The sequence below is a fragment of the Suricata suricatta genome, chromosome 2 (assembly GCF_006229205.1).
Source record: "Suricata suricatta isolate VVHF042 chromosome 2, meerkat_22Aug2017_6uvM2_HiC, whole genome shotgun sequence".
Lineage (NCBI taxonomy): Eukaryota > Metazoa > Chordata > Mammalia > Carnivora > Herpestidae > Suricata > Suricata suricatta.
The window spans coordinates 20,954,776-20,970,738 of NC_043701.1; the positions used below are offsets into that span (position 1 = coordinate 20,954,776).

A 15,963-nucleotide genomic window follows, 5' to 3' on the forward strand; every position below is an offset into this window, starting at 1 on the left:
CCTTCCTTCCGTATAAGCCTTTCGTACATTCTTGGAGAAGTTTTTCCAACACTCAAATCCTAAGTGCCTCTTCTAAGTTCTCCTAGAGCTCCTATGTTTACTCCCATTCTGCTGAACTGTCAATTCTGCAAGGGTAGAGAGTGTGCCAAACACTAGCTCAGTGCCTATAATATTCATTCACATGTCTGTTGTATAAGTGAAGGAACGAAGAATACGCCTCTGGAATAAAAATATCACCACGTGCTGATTATAAGTACATCCTTTTCCAGAGTCTTCTGTTGTTGGGCACCATTCATCCACCAGATTGGACCGGATAGGAATTTGCTGCACCACCAAGACATTGCAGTTTGGACTGCTGGCCACTGTCCTTGGAGACACCTCTACAAATGGGTCAGTTGCCCCAGCTCAGCTCTGGCTAGTCCTGGTTGCCTTCTTTTTGTTGGTCACTAGGGAGGTTCCCGCTGGCCTCGTGGCTGAACCCATGTGGCTTCTGTCAGCAGCGGGAGAGCCATTCCTAAGAGCTGAGACAGTGAGTCAGCCCTCAGTTCATTGCCCAGGGAAGATTCCTTTTTCACCGATTATGCAATGTCACCCAGGCTGTGTTTTCCTTAGTGGAATCCAAGATGTGGAATCATGGTAAGAGGAGAAAGTGGCAGATAATCTCAGGAAAAGATACAATGTCATGTTTCTCAGGAGAACTTGGGGGCAAGGGAGGCAGGAGGGGCCAGGGCAGGATGAGGAAATTGGTAAGGGATCTGTGTTCATCCATAAAGGAGGAGTTGAATGGATATGGATATGGATATGGATATGGATATGGATATGGATATGGATACTCTTCCCCAGAGTTCAATGGATTATCTGGGAAAGAAGCCAGAAACCAAGAGACCTCTCACCAGAGGTGGGTGCCCACCCATGTGGGTGCAGAGTGATAGAGAGCATTCAGCCTTCAGCAGTGTTCTGTTCACTTATTCCTAAATCAACACATTCCCTTATCTTCCAGAAATTGGAAACCAACCACCTTTTTGCCGTGGACCTGGAAAAGATGAAAAAAAGAATGGATTTTGCCTCAAACTGAGTTCCCTTGCTACCAGTAAAGGCTTACAGAGACAGGGAGGAGTAAGGACTCTGGGAAGAGGAGGTAGCAAAGCAAAGAACAATTTCATTTTCTCCTCTGCAGTAAGAAAGCAAAAGATCCATTAGATGAGAAAATGTATGTGAAAGCACTTAGCACAGTGCTTGGCAAATAGATGGGATTCAATAATATTGACTTTTTTGTTTTATCTGTGCTCAGTGTAGGGACTCATAAGGAAGTTTAGGGTGTAAGAAGAATAAACAGGGGAGCCAGTGGAAGTAAGAGAATGTTCTCTACCTGGATGATGGTTAAAATTTTGCCATTAGAGTTTCTTTCCTTTGACTCTATTAAAAATTGGAGATAAAACTCATTATTTTCAGATATTTCATTTTTACTATTGATGGTTGATTTTATATATTATACATATAAATACATACATATATATTATATATAAACACATATAAATACATATATAAATATATATAATATATAAACATATTTCTTTTTTTTAAAAATTGTTAATGTTTATATGTTTTTGAGAAAGACAAAGACAGGGCACAAGCTGGGGAATGGCAGAGAGAGATGGAGACACAGAATTTAAAGCAGGTTCCAGGCTCTTAGCTGTCAACACAGAGCCTGATATGGGGCTCGAACCCACAAACTGAGATCAGGACCTGAGCTGAAGTTGGACACTTAACCAGCTGAGCCACCTAGGCGCATATTTCTTTTTTGCAGTCAGTAGTGGGGAGAACATAAATGTCATAGATGGGGGGAAGGGTAAATACAAATTTTCTATTTCTCAAAGCTAGACAAAACCCTATCAGTCTGAACTGGAATGCTGTTACTCTTATAAGTTCTACTGTTTAAGTAAATAATTTTAGGGGCACCTAAATACTTTCTTATTTACTTAAGAAAGTAAAACAAAATAAAATCTTTAAGTAAATAAATTTAACATGTATAAGGCTCTTAAAGAGAGGAGATAACAATGTAGAAACCAAGGAACAACCAGGTCATTTGCCTCAATACTGAGGTACTTTCTTCATCAGACATGTGAAGAGTGATAGGAGATCTTATCTGTTGACAACTTAGAAAGTGATAGTTGAGGCCAAAGGAAAACAAATCACTGGCACTTTTATGCATTTAAAGGGCTTAATAGGCAGCTTCTAATTCTACTTCAGGTATTTTAATACTACCCAAACCTAGAACAGCACACATAGTACGTGTAAGTGCTCAATAAATGTTTAAAACCAAACTAAAAACCAAAATAAACCAAAACCAAACAGGTACTTACTAACATGAGTCAGCTATGTCCCACACTAGATTCAATAAAACTATCAAATTCATGTAAGCCCTGAAAACAAAGTGCCCACGTTCTGTATTTGTGAGGAATATCCCACATGTACTTTCTTTTTACCTCAACAGTTTCCTGAGATATGTATTAATATTAGACTAGAGTCCAAGATTCCTAATTCCGAAATTAATAGACAAAAGTAAAAGACTGCAAAAAACAAACAAACAAAAACAAGAAACCAAGCAACTTTTTGCGGCCGGCGGGGGGGGGGGGGGGGGGGGGGGGGGGGGGGGGGGGGGGAGGGGAGAAGAAATTCCCTTTTATTTTAATAAAGAACTATTAGTTCTCAATAATTAAAAGACAAAGACCCCAACAGAAAATTTGGCAAAGGATACAAATAAACAAATCCTAAAAGCAGATCTCTGTAGCAATCAAAGAAAGGCTCTGCCTAAAATACAAGTTCAGAGCTCTCCGCTAAGTGGCCTGGACCAGACCTCATAGCCAGGGTTGAAGATAAATGGGCCTTTTTCCATGCCCTAATCCCAAGCCTGAATCTTGCAACTTTTACACCCTCCACTGGGAGTGAAGACATCAGAAAGCCAAGAGCACTGGAAAGAATAGGTCAGCATTGTCTGGGTTTCATGGATAAACAGCTGCAGAGGAGGGATGCACAGGGCAGCCTCCCAGAGCCTGTGGACCCCCAATATTCCTTGGAGAGGGAATCAAGGTTCATCTGGCTCTGTGCAGAGTCCGTAGAGTCTAGCTACTCAAAGTATGGTTCGTGAGCATCTTCAAGAAGCTTACAGAGATACAGGGTCTCTAGTGCCCACTCCAGGCTTCTTGAACCAGAATCTGCATTTTAGCAAGCTTCCTGGGTGATGTTGATGGGCACAGTGGAGCTTGAGAAACACTGCCCTTGGGAACCTTGCTCAGGATTTCCTCATTGTAGGTGCTCATTGTAGGTTTTTTATTTATTTTTGAGACAGAGAGAGATAGAGACAGAGCATGAGTGGGGAGGGGCAGAAAGAGTGAGACACAGAACCGGAAGCAGGCTCCAGGCTCTGAGCTAGTTGTCAGCACAGAGCCTGATGCTGGACTCAAACCCAAGAAAGTGAGATCATGACCTGAGCTGAAGTCGGAAGCTTAACCGACTGAGCCACCCAGGCCCCCCAGGGGTCCTCTTCTAAAGTAAATCTCTGACTTACTGAAAACTAGTCACTCTTCGTGCTGACTAAAGTGTTAACCATTTTACAAAGGGCGTTAAGTAAGATTAATGAATTAATAACAGTATTTTGGCATTGATATTTTCTACAGTGAATTTAGAGTTTCTTATTAATACCATTTCACTAGGCTTCTCTATATGCCCAGGAGGCACCAACAAGACACAGATCCTTCTCTATTGCCCTTTCTGGAATTACTGAGAATGTAAAATCAAATGAGTAAAAATGAGAATAACAAATCTAAAAATGCTGGAGAAAAAGGTGCCCACCAATTCACGACATTGTTCTTTAACCTGACTTTCACAGAGAATGCAGTCCATAAGCTTTCACTTTGTGCCACGTGGGGCTGTGTATGTGGAGGGGGTGATGGTGAAGAGGGAAAACAGAGAAAGAAGAAACCAAGGATTAAGGACCCCTGTGCTGTCCTATGAGCAAAATTACCAAATCTGGCCATTAAGTTGCTTCTGAAGCATCTGTTCACCATTATCATTACCATCGCCATCATTTTTAATTCTACTTGCTGTCTGCCAACATCTTCACTGAGCAGACTGCCCTAGTAGTGACCCAAACCTTAATGTCAAAGTTAGCCATCCACCTTAGGCTGCCAGGAAACCAGTTAAAAGAAGGGAGACAAGAGGGATCCATGGGATGGAGAAGCATTCTGAGTTCCACTAATGAGTGAGGTGACTCACGTCTGACTCAGACAGGCGAAGCCGAGCCTGGGAGATGGGAGGCGGTGCAGGGCAGACCTCAAAGGAGCCCTGCTGAAATGTTCAAATGGGAGATGGGCGGCCGGGGACGTGGTGTTATTTAGAGAACTGCCTGTAGCTCTGGCATTGGAAGGAGGAGTGGATCCTGCAGACAGAAGGAGAAAATTGTACCTGAAGCCAGAAACCAAGTTGTGAATCTGTAGCCTTCTGTGCTTTGACAAATGTGTAAATTCTCTAGTGACACTGCCCTGCTCTGTGGCAAATCTCAGAATACGGACTCAATAGGAATTCATTGTCATCAGGTCTCTGGAGAGTAGAGGTAAATCATGTACCACGCTCTGTTTTTCTAATGCCCTCAGTTAGAAAAATAAGTCTCCTTTGACTTTATTACTACTACTTTTTTTTTTTTTACGTTTTTGTTCCTTTTTGAGAGACAAAGCAACAGAATCCAAAGTGGGCTGCAGGCTCTGAGCTGTCAGGACAGAGTCCAACGCAGGGCTTGAACCCATGAACCATGAGATCATGACCTGAGACAAAGTCGGACACTCAACCAACTGAGCCACCCAGGCGCCCCCACTTTTGTTAGTATTTTACTTTTGGAGAACATTGTGATGCAACCTGTGCTCATAGACAGAATTTTTAAAAATCTAAAGCATATGACTAAGGTGCTTTCTCTCTTATTAATGTCTAATTGAGGTTCTGAGTTTGAAGATCCTAAGGTTGCATGTTGTTAAGAAGGTCAGTGACTGCACTGTCCTATATGGACTGTCCTATATGATATGTACTGAAGTGACACACTCTATGAAGGTCCCCTGAAGAGCATGCATTTGTGAGATGGCTGGCTGTAGGTATGACTATGTGGGTGACACAGTTTGTCTCCATGTGCTAAGTAACCCACACAGATATTAACCCTACAACCTCAGCCTCATTAAGACAATGCAAGCTAACTAAGCTCTCTAAAAATAATTTTGGTTACTTATATATTTACATGTGATTTGATGACTATGGTCACAAATGCACTTCACCAGAATGGCACTGAGGCCGTGGAAAAGACAGGGGTTCGTTGGCAGTTTGCCCACCCGTGAACTTTCAAGGAGATGAAAAAGAAATTGTTCCAAAAGTAAAACTGTTTCAACTTTCCCTACCCCCCAGCAAACAGCAACAATCAGGACACCATTGTTTTAGCAATGGTCAAGGAGTTTTCTTTATCAGCAGGTTTGCTCTGTTTAATTTGGGGTGCTTGGTAACATTATTAACCTCAGTATGTCTGATAATCACAAAAGCAATGAGAGGATTATGAGGAAAATAAAAGATAGTCACAAACTGAATGTGGTAAGAAAAATCACCAGTGTTGCACATGGGGAAGGAATTGGATCATTAGTTAATAGAGGTGATTCTGAAAGACAAAGAGAGATTCAAAACATATGAAATATGTTGGCAGGGTCTATGCAGTGCAGTAAGAAATGATGAAAAGTAATTCAACAAATGGAAGTAATCTGGAGTGTGAGATGAGAGAATAGACATCAACTTTAGTGCCAATACCGTTGACTCTTGAACAGTGCAGGTTAGTGGTGCAGCCCCTCCCCTACACTAAAAAAATCTGTGTATAACTTCTGACTTCCCCAAAATATGACTACTAATAGCCTATTGTTGACGGGACGCCTTACTGATAACATAGTAGTCAATCAACACATACATACATTATATGTATTATATACTGTATTCTTACAAATAAAATAAGGTAATAAAGGGAAAATGCTATTGAGAAAATCAGAAGGGTAGGGGCGTCTGAGTGATTCCGTTGGTTAAGCATCTGACTCTTGAGTTTGGTTCAGGTCATGATCTCACAGTTCCTGAGTTCAAGCCCTGCATTGGCACTGAAGCCTGCTTGGGATTCTCTCCCTTCCTCTCCCTCTGCTTGTAAAAAAAATCAAGAAAGAAAGAGAAAAAGAGAGAAAGAGAGAGAGAGAGAGAGAGAGAGAGAGAGAGAGAGAGAGAGAGAAAGAAAAAGGAAGGAAGGAAGGAAGAAAGAAAGATAGAAAAGATAAATTATAAGGAAGACAAAATACATTTACAGTACTATATTTTATTTATTAAAAAAATCTGCTTTATGTAAGTGGTTCAATGCCATTATTCAAGGGTCAACTGTAATCCAAATATTAAATCAGGTAAGGGCTAAAAATATGTACAAGCACTTTTTAAAAAAATAATTAATTTATTTTGAGGCTCTGTGCTGTCAGCCTGATGCGGGGCTTGATCCTATGAACCAAAAGATCATAACCTGAGCCAAAATCGAGTCAGATGCTTCCCCAACTGAGCCACCTAGGTGCCCCTGTCACAAGTCAGGTGTGGTAAAAGTCCCCATTCTGACACCTTTGCTGAACACCAGTAACAGTTCCATAGATTTTAGATCAATGCAACATTAAATTCCTTATGGAAGCTGCCGAAGAGTTCTTTATCATACTTGGGGCAGCTGCCCAAGGGCTGCCTTGACCAATTCTCAATGTATACAAACTAGTATCAGTAAGGAGATGAGAGAATGCTACCTAGTTTTGAAGCTTTGAAGGGCCATAGAACTCCTTTTGGTGGAAATGTGTCTTTCTGAGCTAAAGTCACTCTTAGCCAGTGTTGTCTTACTAATGATCTTTCACAATTCACCTGTTTGTAAGGTGCAAAAAGTATATATAACGTGTCTCTGTATTTTTTTCCTGTCATGCTTTTTTATTTAACATTGGGTTGTAGGATTTTCCTTTAGCCTCTAGTTAGTTCTTTAATATGGTTTCCTGTGGCAGGTTGGTATTTCACTTCCTTACTATGTCATTTGATCCACCTTTTGCTGAACTAATAAGAATGCTGATACTTAAATAATTTGACATAAATTATTATGTTTTTCTGAATATTTCATTGGGATAAATGAGCAGAATGAAGTTATTAGGCCATAATGTTATAAACATCTTTACAGTTTTAATATATTTCCAAATTTTTCTTCAGAAAGGTTTTGCCATCTGATAACTCTTCCAGAAATTTATCAGTGTTCCTATTTCCATGTACCTTTGTCAGTACTAGATACTATTTTATCTCCACTCATTTTTGAGGGTATTTTTAAATGTTTATTTATTTGGTTATCATTGAGATTGCTTTCTATGATTTTAAGGCATGTCTTTTGTGAAATTTTCTATTGAAATATTTGCCTTTTCATTATTGACTTGTAGTAGCTCTTTATGTATTAGGGAAGCATACCTCTTTCCTCAATTTTTTATTAGACTTTTAACTTTATTTATAGTGGCCACCTTTGTTTTTCTTCTCTAAAGATAATACCAATCACAATGAAGCCACATGGCCAATGAGGAAACCAAATATGAAATTATTTGTGAAAATGCTGTAAAACATAAAGGATTTTTATCATATACTTCCAGTGTTGATGCTACCCCAAAATCGAGATTATTTATTCGTCTACAAGTCTAAAATGAATTTGTAGGTAATTAAACTTCTATCCTGGGCTCTGAAAGTATCTTGCAAAACAAGAAATTAATTTAAATCTTTTGTGTCATAGTTATTAGAAATGTTATAAAAATAAACAGTGATGTCAGATATAAAAGTGCTCTGAGACTTTTCAATAGTTCTACGTTAACCAAGCTGTTGCATTATTATTCTTTTACTTTCTTTTCAAAAATCTAATTAATCTAGTATAGGTGTATTATAACTGAAAAGGCACTATATTCGTCACTCCTGTTACTTCAGGCTTAGCTATGCCCTGCTCACCTTCCCAGGTAGTCCTTTGCTCAAACTTTTCTTTACTTGAAAATAAAAAGAGATCCATCAGTAAAAAACTCTTCTCCAATAGAAAGAAATGGTTTTTTGTTTTATTTATTTGTTTGTTTGTCTGTTTGTTTATTTATTTATGAGCAAGCTCCATGCGCACTGTGGGGCTGGAACTCACGACTCTGAGATCCAGAGTCACATGCTGCAGTGACTGAGCCAGACAGGCGCCCCAGAAATTTTTTTTAAAATTATATAGTTTTATAATTAATTATGTGATATTAGTAACAATATTTATTATTATTATTATTTTAGTAACAATGTTTAAAGGCATACATAGACAAGTCTTGCTCCCAGTGATAAATCCATCTTCTCTCTGGCCCCACCTTACTTCCTACAGTTTCTTCATATTCTTCCAGTGTTTCTTCATATGTACGCAAGCAGATACAAATTAACATTATCACTATGATTCCTCTTTTCATTCACAAAAGCAGCATACTATATACATTGTTCTCTACATTGCTTTTTTAAACTAAACAATATGTCTTCAATAGAAGACCTTTAATAAGAAGATATTTAATGTTAACAAGAGACATGATGACACTGGCATTAAACAAGAAAGTTTTTAAATTCCTGTGTCAGTTCTGTCACCGTAATTAGAGAAGCTTAGAGCTGGATACTGTGGTAAAAGCTTTGCTGGGTCAGTCATCAAACCTGTTCTTTTTTTTTTGGCACAGGACTGCATTTGAAGCCTCTCTTGTTATTGGGTGTGACCATATGACTGAATTCGACTGGATAGAAAAAATGTGAGCAGAGCTTATGTGCATCACTTCTAGGTCCAACCTGTAAGGATCTCTCCACACAATCCTCCATGTTCTTTCTCTGTCAGCAGGATGTCAACACTTACAGTGACCTCGTAAGCCTCTTGTACTGCTGAAGGTGGCAGAATTACAAGATGGGAGGGCCTGGTTCCTTGAACCACACTTAGAAGAGAGCCATCCACCATGAACAGCCATTTTGGATATTCTGTGAGTGAGAAATAAATTTCCTATAATGTCTTAAGTTTGGATATAGAGTTAATGCTGCAGTGAATATGGGACACCTGCGTGTCTCAATAGGTTAAGTGTCCAACTTTGGCTTAGGTCATAAGCTTGTGGTTCATGAGTTCAAGCCCTGCATCGGGCTCTGTGCTGACAGCTCAGAGCCTGGAACCTGCTTCACATTCTGTGTCTCCCTCTCTCTCTCTCTGCCCCTTCTCCACTCACTCACTCTCTCTCTCTCTCTCTGTCTCTCTCTCTCTCTCAAAAATAAATAAAACATTACAAAAAACTTAAAATACTGCATCAAATATTACCTTAATTTGCATAGACAACAACCTCAAAGTCCGTCTAGTCCAATGACTGGCATATGGCAGTTGCTCAATAAATGTGCCTGAATAAATGGGTGAATATTTCTGGAGATAAAGAATTAATTCATTGCCCTAACAGTCTGTTTAATACATTTCAATCAGCTGGAATTAGTGGAAAGTTACTTATATAGAGCTAAAACCCATTACCTTTAACTTGTACTCATTTGTGACTGCCCTTCCCAGTCATTCAAAATTAAGTCTGAACCCTTTTCAAGGCCGCCCTTCAATTATTGTATACTTCCTTTCATCCCCTCCATGACAAACCTCTGGTCTACAAGCTAAATAGCCTAATGTTTTTAATTGTTCTTATTATGTTACAGTTACTAAAACCCTTATTACTATCTTTACCCCGTTCTGGACACTTTTGGGTTCATCATTGTTCCCCATTCAATGGGTACTTAGAACAGAATGTCATACTCTTGGCAATACTGACCAGCCCAGGAGGGTACCAGGGGTCCCTCTTAGTCAGGACTCCATACTTCAATTAAAACAGCTTAATATTTTAACAGTCTTAGATGAGGTCATATCACCTGTTCACTGATTTTGAACTTGTGGTCAACCTTCCTATCTCTCCTCTCTCCTCTCCTCTGCACCCCACATATACCATAATTTATTATATGACCTTAGACAAATCACCTCACGTCTTCTCCAGGACTAATTTCTCATGTGAAAAAATGAGGTGGTTGGAACAGATGACTTCTGAGTTATCCCTCCCGCCCATCTTAATATTCTTTGAGTCTAAAATAGGAAATTCTGAGAGAGCTCACATTGTATTTACCTTTTTATATCAAATCTTTCACCTATAACAGTATGAGAGTGTAAATTTGCCTGGAAACATTAAGCTCATCAAACAACATGAAACCGTACAGGTAATTTTTCTCAGTTTCCATTCACAGATATGTGGGTAATGTGTGGTGAGTTGTATATATACACTAAAGCCAGTGGGCTATGCTAAACCATAGTGGTCGAGGGAAAAAATAAGACACAGGCAAAAGCAAAAAATAATAAAAATAAAATAAAACAAGCAGTGAGAGCATGAGGGGAATCAGGGTGTGGTTTTCTCTGAAGGAATACTCTATCCATCACTTTTTTAACCCAAGGGAGAATGACCCTGAAACAGAGGATACACATTTCACTCAGCAGAAAGCCTAGTTTGATATTTTGTCAATTTCCTCATCTCATTTCACACATCGTCCAAACGTGCCAAAACCCAAAACAAAACAAAACAAAAAAACCACTCAACCACTCAATGGGCAAATAAATGTATGTGCTGTGGGAGTAAATCAAACCATGTCTCCATAACCCTTGCCCTTGGTCAATTTCTTGTAAAGCAGCCATCTTCTGTGATTTTAGCTGATTAATTTCTCCTGGTATTTCTGCATGACGATCCTCCATCCATGCCACAGAGGCTGGATCCACTTTCCGGGCTAGATTGAGATTCTACGCATTATTATTTGACCTCTTTTGAAAAACTCATTGCCAGCTTTATAACCCGATCTGGGCACACACCCCCCCCATTGGGGCCTGCATTTCCTGTGGATGATGCGTTGGTTTCCTAGGTGACAGTGGGAAGGAATAGACCTGTTAGCTTGTGGCTTCTGACTCACTCTCTGCAATGGACGTCACAGAATCGTAGCTGAACAAGTGGATGCTGGTAAAAACATGTGCTTTAGGGAGCAGCAGGGCACTAATGGTTAAAACTGTCCCATTGTACCAGCTCTCTCTCCCACTAAGCAGGCCAACAGAGTGATATAATATCAGATCTGAAAAAAACTAGCAACAGATCTGGAACCTCTCTGAACTCCCAGTCATATAGAAGTGCGCAGTAGAGTCCTATTTACAACACCAATATTTTGTTCCTTTCCTTGTTTAGAATTTCCTTTTTTTCCTGGAATGTGAAAGTACCAGGATTCTCTAATGAAATATCAGATGGAGGCTGAAGAGCAGGAAGTAGAGACAAGCCAAAAACTTATCCCAAGCCTGTTTACTAAGGTGACAGCTTCTTTTTTTAAAAAAAATTTTTTAAATGTTTATTTAAATTTATTTTTGAGAGAGAGAGAGAGAGAGAGAATATGAGTGGGGGAGGGCAGGAGAGGGAGACACAGAATCCAAAGCAGGTTCCAGGCTCTGAACCCAGTGTGGGGCTCAAATACACAAGCCACAGGATCATGACCTGAGCCGAAGTTGGCCACTTAAGCAAGTGAGTCACTCAGGCATTCCAAAGGTGACAACTTCTTTTGATCTTTCACATTTGCTCCCCAAGAGGAGAAAGTTAATTCATAGTGGACTAACCAATTATCAGAGTCCAGGATGAAAAATAGATTCTGTTGTGAAATTAATCTTCAGAAAAGCTGGATTTCATGAAGTCCAGGGACAGGACACACACACACACACACACACACACACACACACACACACACAGAGTGAGGTGGGTGGAGAGAGAGAGATGCACTTTCTACCTCTTTTTCTATCAGCTGAACCCAGCAATATACAAGTCAGGGAAGACTGCCTGGAATAAAAAACACGGAAGAGAAGAGTTCCTTTGTCCTTTAAATCTGAACTACTAAAGACTGAATGGATTCTTTAGATTCTTGAATTCCTTAAATGACCAACAAATCTAAAGGTTCTCTACTGGAGATAATGCATCTTGTTTTCCTTGGAGCCTTAAGGGATGCTTTAAATAGCATCAGCAAGCATCCGAATGAATTAGACAGCAAATGTAGGTTAGCTTTATTTAGACAGATAAAGACAAGCAGAGAAAGTTGTCTGGTTCAAGGGCAGTGCAGCCTGACAGGACAGCATTTCTCAGAGGAGGGGAAATTGCTTTGGGAGAGAGAAGTATTTTGGGCAAAGAGCAAAGTTCCTTGGATCACCAGGGGAAGCAACGCTAAGTTCTTCAGTACAGAGGAACAGGAATTAAGAGTGGCCTGTCACTCATTGAAGGAAAGATCTATAGATTTAAAATGTAAAGCAGAATTTAGCATCCCTAAATTCACATATGCATCCTCTTTCTGTCTCCCATTCCTTGGGAACACCATCAGAAAGGACGAGCTTCCCAGAACATGAGCCGAGGTAGGGAGTTTATCAGACTCCTCTGGAATGGGCCTTGGCAGCCCCACCAAGTTCTGTGTCAGGAAACACATCCAGATGGAGGGCCCCTGGAGATGGGGGAGCCCAGAAAGCAGGGAAACTGGCAAACACGAGGGCATCCACTCATTAGACAAAAATGCAGGTGCCGGGGGAAAAAGGTCAGTGCATGGATTTGGTTTACTTTTCTCTCCCCTTCCCCCAACCCTTAAACTGTTTATTGAAAACAAACTCCTTGTAAAAAGCAGTGAGTCTAGAAAAATGTACACAACTTTCTGGTTTCATTTGTTTTTACTGTGATGTTTATGGTTTCTTCTCATTCTAACTTTTTGCTGTTTCCTCTTCCGTGGGCCCAAGCCAAGTGATATTTGATGTCAGCGTGTAGCCCCCTCAGTAATTTGTTTTAAAAATAAAAAACAATTTCAATCCATTATGATGTTCCAAATGTAACACTGAATTTAGACTTGTAAAAATATCTTCAGAAAAATCTAAAAATTTAGATTTGCATAGATTTCCATTTCCTCCAAATCTAATTTTTATATGTTTCCTTTTTAAGGGTCTCATAACTTCTGAAAATTATACATCTTTAAGTATCATCAAGGCAGGTATAGCATAGGGAAATATGTTACAAGGCTGTCATGAAGCAAAATTTAAACTTCACTTTGAACTAGGCATTTATTCCACTTTCTTTGTACTTACCATTCAATAATTCACTTCCTTCCTCCCTTCCTTTCCTACTTCCTTCCTTCCACAATTATTTACTGAGCACCTACCCTACGCAAACAGTGAACATCAGACTTCACTCCCCTTCTGCATTCCTGGGGCTTCTCTCCCTAATCATTTCCTCTCCCCTCTGTCTACCCCAAGCCCATTCACTACTTACCTGGTAAGCTAGCACATGGACTAATAATTTATTCAATTGGGACCTACTGTTTTGCACTTTAACCAAAGCACACAAAACTCCAATTCACTGCCCCAAACTCAGTATACTTTTAGCTATTTGTAAAACTGGCAAATCAGTTAATCATTTTAATTCTAAGAAGGAGATGGAAAGCCAACTCCTGTGACTGTATTTGTAAAATAGTAGAGTCAAAAGACTCATATTAAACCCAAATATCAGGCTGATTCCAGTGTTATATCAGCTTTTTATAAAATACCCTCACCTAAAGACTTTATTTTCATAGTTACAAGAATGTGTTCAAAAGGAAGACTACTCTTTTATTCCTTTTTGGTAAAGACATTGACATCTCTATATGAACTGAAATGAAAAAACTTAACATCCCTGAGTGGCTCCTGGCTGGCTCATTTGAAAGAGCAAGTGACTCTTGATCTCAGGGTTCTGAATTCAAGCACCATGTTGGGGGTAGAGATTACTTAAAAATAAATAAACAAATAAAACAAAAAAAAAAGACAACAAAACTTAACATCCTTGGGATCTATATTTCTTGTTCTGACATCTGCAGTCACTTCAGTATTATTAATCTTTATTAAAATTTCCAACTTGTGCTAATAATGAGACTTTTTAAGTGTTCTTCAATAAGTCAATCTTCGAACTTATTTTTAGGGGCATCTGGGTAACTCAGTCGGTTAAGCAGCTGACTTCAGCTCAGGTCATGATCTCACAGTTCATGGGTTCGAGCACCACATCAGGCTCTGGACTGACAGCTCAGAGCCTGGAGCCTGCTTCTTATTCTGTGTCTCCCTCTCTCTCTGACCCTCCCCCACTCACACTCTGTGTGTGTCTCTCTCTCTCAAAATTAAATAAATGTTAAAAAAAAATTTTAAAGAGTTTGTTTTTAATATTTTTTAAGTACTGGAGGAAAAAAACCTTGGATATCAAGATAGAAGACAAAGTTATAATCATTAATTCAAATAAATAAAATGTAGTGTATGTAACTTGAAAAATTATAACAATTTTTTGTTTGTGTTTTTTGGTGTTCTCCATGTTTGCTACACTAACTGTTATTTCAGTAATTTTAATAGCGCTCTGAAGCAAAAAATTTTATTTTAACAGTGCTTGACTAGATAGAATAAGAGTCACACATTTTTTTTTTGTTTTGTGACATTTGTGGCTGTTCAACATGACACTGGCATTCTTCCTCCTCTGATGCAACTTCCTTCTCTATTTCACTCTGTTCTGGTTGAAGTTATTTCAGCCTCCCCCCTTCTCTGCGCAGTCTTTCAGCTTGACAGTGAGATCCCGAGCTGTCACTTTGTTTTCTGCATATCCATTTCTGTTTTCTGTGGCAACACCTGCAGATAAATATCTAGCTGGCTACCCAAATGGACACCCCAGCCCCCTGCACCACTCTCAGATGCACGCGCTTGCAGACCCAGGTATGCAGGCACACGCGTGCTCAGCTCCTCCGCCCTCCCCCAGGGAGCTCAAAGGACTCCAGCTGTTTCCCGGCCCTGGCAGCAGAAGCAGCCCCAGTGCCTCTAATGTTAGTTCTCTGACTGGAACCAGCACTGGTAATGCTGCTGCTGCCAAGGAAGGATTTAAGTCACCTGGACTGAGGAGACGAAGCCTGAACTGGGTAAAGATGGTGGGGTCAGATACTTCAGGCTATTTGAAGCCATCAGAGGGGAAGGAACCAGAGTTCAGTTTCCTTCCCCTGAAGTGTTTTGCCCCCGTAGCTGACAACCACATACAGATATTTCAGGACTCAGCTCAAGCATAGTGACTTCTTTCTGGAGCTTTTCCTGATAGGCTGCCGGTCCCTTCTGCACCTATATTATCCTTATTTCATTTAGTTGACTATCTCCCCCTCCCCCGATCCCACGTTACATTCAAACTTTTAAAGGCATACACCTTGGCTGACTCATCTTCGTATCTTAGTATCTTGGCACATAGCAAGTGTTCAATAAATGTTGGATGGATGAATGGAATTCACTGCTCCCCTCCCATGGGTGAAAGTGCCAATTGACTTTTGGTGGAGGGGGAAAGAGAACAGTGTCCTAATAGGTGTCTTTTCTCCTCTTTAAAGTTAACATTGGAAATGAAAAGCCCACTCTGATGGTGTGAGGGTGCCCCTCCCAACCCCACCATGTGAAAATAACTCAGCAAAAAACAGAGCAGCTGCCTCGTCATCTTCCCCATCACTAGGATTTCTTCAGGTGACCAATAGGTAAGTCCAATCCTCCTTATAAGAAAAGCCTTTGAAAAACTCACAAGCAGGAGTGAGAGGAAACTGTTGAATCAAGGAAGGTTGTATTAGCAATGGGAAAATGGGGCACACATCTATTAAATTGACCAAGGCAATTCATGTCCCAGAATAAGATGTTTCTTTTTTTTTTTTAATGTCACTTTATTCCTATTTGGCACACAGATGAGCCAAAGGATTTTTTTTTAATATTTTATTGTCAAATTGTTTTCCATACAACACCCAGTGCTCTTCCCCTCAAGTGCCCTCCAC

General features: G+C 39.9%; 2 long non-coding RNA genes across 2 annotated transcripts in view; both read left to right on the forward strand.

Annotated features, from left to right (window-relative positions):
* The first annotated feature begins 415 nt into the window (after positions 1-415).
* Positions 416-1,445, forward strand: LOC115278809. Its single transcript, XR_003903100.1, has 2 exons — positions 416-636; positions 1,001-1,445. It is a non-coding gene; the product is annotated as an uncharacterized LOC115278809 (long non-coding RNA).
* A 14,108-nt stretch (positions 1,446-15,553) lies between these two features.
* Positions 15,554-15,963, forward strand: part of LOC115278874 — a 39,459-nt gene continuing 39,049 nt past the window's right edge. Inside the window, exon 1 of the long non-coding RNA XR_003903102.1 lies at positions 15,554-15,675. This is a non-coding gene — a long non-coding RNA (uncharacterized LOC115278874). The remainder of the gene's footprint in view (positions 15,676-15,963) is intronic.